This window comes from Rana temporaria, chromosome 1 (genome assembly GCF_905171775.1).
Source record: "Rana temporaria chromosome 1, aRanTem1.1, whole genome shotgun sequence".
NCBI lineage: Eukaryota > Metazoa > Chordata > Amphibia > Anura > Ranidae > Rana > Rana temporaria.
This window is the reverse complement of record NC_053489.1, coordinates 547,812,940-547,816,932: the sequence shown is the minus strand read 5'-3', so window position 1 is coordinate 547,816,932 and position 3,993 is coordinate 547,812,940. Positions and strand designations below refer to the sequence as shown.

At 43.9% G+C, this 3,993-nt stretch overlaps 1 non-coding gene across 1 annotated transcript; it reads left to right on the top strand.

Annotated features, from left to right (window-relative positions):
• Positions 1-3,288: 3,288 nt before the first annotated feature.
• TRNAC-GCA lies at positions 3,289-3,360 on the top strand. The gene has a single exon. It is a non-coding gene; the product is annotated as a tRNA-Cys (tRNA).
• The last annotated feature ends 633 nt before the right edge of the window (positions 3,361-3,993 follow it).

The window sequence follows — 3,993 nt, the reverse complement described above, 5'->3', positions numbered from 1 at the left end:
CCATAACAGATAGACAATGGAGGACGATATTGGAGAGAGGACACATGGTGACAGTCTCGCCCGCACAGAAGTTTTCATTTCTGAAGATGATACATAGAACGTATTATACACCAAAAAGATTATTTAACTTTGGGTGGAGAGTAGACGCGAGATGCCCTAGATGCCAGGACATGGGGGACCTGATACATATGTTATGGAGGTGCCCAAAATTGCTTAGGTATTGGCAAGGGATCCTCAATGTTATAAATAAGACATATAAAATGAAGCTGGAGATGGATCCCAGAATGTGTATTTTGGGTTTGGGGGAAGAAATTAACGGAGTAGCCAGTATAACAAAAGCATTGCTAAGGTGCCTCTTTCAAGCAAGAAAACTAATTGCCCAAAGGTGGCAAGCAGAGAATCCCCCATTAGTAAGAGAGTGGATTAATGTAGTAACCAAAACAATATGGAAGGAGAAGGTAGTATATATAAAGAGAAGAAACGTCAGGGACTTTAGCGAAATGTGGAACCCTTGGCTGGAAAAAATGGGATACCCCATATGAAAGGAAAACCCATCAACCCGGATAGCAAAGAAGAGGGGAGGAGGGGGGGGGGGGAAAGAAATCGAATAAATGTATGATATTGAAAAGATTATGTTATATGAGTAACAAGAAAAGATAACATTAAGGTTTTATATGGATGTAATCTGTTTTTTATATGATGAAGAAAATTAATAAAGAATATAAAAGTAATCATATGTTTGCGTCGTGGAAAAATGCGTGCATTACAGTGTTGTTCCTTTTTTCTACCCAAATGGCGCATGGTCCTAAGGCCCCTTTCACACTGGGGCAGGAGGCACGGTGGTGGTATAGCGGCGCTAAAAATAGCGGCGATATACCGTCGGAAATTGCCGCAGGATTCGGCCGCTAGCGGTGCGGTATTAACCCCCGCTAGCGGCCGATAAAGGGTTAATACCACCCGCAATGCGCCTCTGCATGTTTCCCATTGTTTTGAATGGTAAGGAGCGGTGAAGGAGCGGTATACACGCCGCTCCTCTCACCGCTCCAAAGATTTTTTTCTCTCCTGCCAGCGCATCGCCTCAGTGTGAAAGCCCTCGGGCTTTCACATTGAGAAGGCTGGGCAGGAGTTTTTCAGGTGGTATTTAGGCGCTATTTTTAGCGCTGTACCGCCTGAAAAACTCCTCAGTGTGAAAGGGGTCTTAAGCATTGTGTCTGGTGTAATTTACAGACACGCTCCTATTTTCTGATCTCACTGTAGGGCTTTTTTTACATATATACGAATCGGATGCATTTTGAACCGCATCCAATTTTCAAAACATTTGAACCAAACCAGCTTTCAATGGAGCCGGTTCTCATATATGCAGGTTGGTTATGGTGCAAATTAAAAAAGGGTCCTGTGCCGTTTTTCGTTTCGGTTCAAGTGCGATATAAGTGTCAAATTTGCACCCGAATCGCACCTAAATTGCTGAATGAAAACCGCACTTGACTCTGCACAGAAACCTGCCTGCATAAATGTGAACCCAGCTTAATGGTTTTGTGCCCTGGTTCACACTAATGAGATGCGGGAAACGCTCAAGATTCACTTCGGTTCCCTGCATCGCATCGTACTCCAAGGCAATCCCACGGCATCCATGCATTCTGCTGCGGATGTCAATGTCAGATTAACAACACCTCAAAACAGATTGCAAAACAATTGCCAGAATTCAAGTGTGTGTGTGTGTGTGTGAGGGTTCTGCACCATTTTGATGTGGATGAAATTTGAGCCATAAAAAAATGCACCGCCCAGACATCATATGAGATGTGCAAAGGAATGCCTGTGATTCCTGTGCGAATCACATGCTGTGTTTTGCACACACCAGTGTGAACCTATAACTCAAATTATGTCCATGTCACTGATATCCATGAATTAAAACAACAGCAACATTTTTTCTCTATATGAAAGTGTATCAATTATTAGACAAAAATATTAAAGCGGTTGTAAACCGCATATATAATTTTTTTTTTTTAAACCTGCAAGGCAAAAGGCATAATCGGCTAGTATGCACCGCATAATAGCTGATTATGAAATACTTACCTCAAAACGAGGTGAATAACACTTACCTGGTTCACGCCGAGCGAGATGTCATCTTGCTCCGGCGTGTCTTCCGGGTATCGCCGCTCCAGGGCTGTGATTGGCTGGAGCGGCGATGACGTCACTCCCGCGCGTGCGCGCGGGAGATTTAAAATCGGCAAGGTCCGGCAGCTGCCGGATCTTTCGCCGTGGATTCCCCCTGCACATGCGCCACTGCAATCAGCGGCGCATTGCGAGGGGAATATCTCCTAAACCGTACAGGTTTAGGAGATATTCTTTATACCTACAGGTAAGCCTTATTATAGGCTTACCTGTAGGTAAAAGTGAAAAATAAGGGTTTACAACCGCTTTAATTAATTATTCTATCAGCAAAATCCTAATTGCATGCATTAAAATTCAACATTGCAACATTAAGACAACTAATGCTAGCTCACAAATGCTACATATATATATATAGTGGCCCAGATTCAGAAAGCAATTGCGCCCGTGTAATCATAGGTTACACGGCGCAATTGCTGACTTGCTCCGGTGTAACGAGTGCTCCTGATTCAGGAACCTCGTTACACCGGCTGCAGCCTAAAATCTGCGCGGCATAAGGCTCTTATGCCTCGCAGATTTTAGGCTGCATTCTTGCGGGGGCCGCTAGGGGGCACTCCCATTGTGTATCAGCGTGTAGTATGCAAATTGCATACTACCACTGATTCACAAGCTTGCGCGGGCCCCGGTACGGAGTTTCCGTACGGCTACTTTAGCGCAAGGCTGCCCCTTCTAATAGTAGGGGCAGCCAATGCTAAAGTATAGCCGGCCTTCCCGCGTCATGAAATTTGAATTTCATGGCGTTTGCGTAAGTGAAACGTGAATGGCGCTGGACGCCATTCACGTTCACTTAGAAGCAAATGACGTCCTTGCGAGGTCATTTGCCGCAATGCACGTCGGGAAAGTTTCCCGACGGAGCATGCGCTCTACGCTCGGCGCGGGAGCGCGCCTAATTTAAATGATTCCCGCCCCCGGCAGGATCATTTAAATTGCGCGCGCTTACGCCGGGCAAGTTTGCCGGCGCGCCCTCGCAATTTACGGAGCTACTCCTCCGTGAATCGAGGGCAGCGCAAAATATTTGCGTGGGCGCAGGGCAAAATCGTTGCCCTGTGCCCGCGCAAATATAGCGCAAGCTATGCTGAATCTGGGCCACTGTTTCTAAGAAACTCAGTGCCACCACAAGGGGGTATAGCTCAGTGGTAGAGCATTTGACTGCAGATCAAGAGGTCCCTGGTTCAAATCCGGGTGCCCCCTTCATGTGTTCTTTTTTTCCATATTACTTCCTAAATATTTGTTTGGATGAATATATACTTTAACTGTTTTACCACAGACTGAAGTTAAAACAGAAATGTGACCTTGAAATTAGTCAGATACTGGGATAAGTGTAGGTACAGTGAGAAAATGTATTTATCTTGGACTTGCAGAGTTTATTTTGTGAAAAGACTGATAGACAGATTTTACATTGTACTATTATTCTTATAATAAGGAAATCATTTGAAATAAACTGTTAAAGAAACTTCTCTGATACCACTTATCTCTCTCTCTCCAATTACAAGCCCCCAGTCCCCGGGGGACATTTTTGGTCATAATAACAAAACAAAAAAAAACTAAAGCAGCAGGATGGAAAATATTCTTAAAATGAACAAAATTATGTTAAAAGCAAAATAAAATTTGAAATATTTTTGAACAACATACATTAATTTGATGATGACATTATCAAATATACTAACAAGATTTTTGATATGAACGTTTGTACCAAAATCTACCCTTATGTTCCACCGCTATTCCGTGTGTCTCTATTAGGCGGTGAATACTTTTATGCTGCCTCTTGTGCCTATGTAGAACTACAAGTCTCAGAATCCCCCGCTAAGGGAAGGGGAAAAGAGA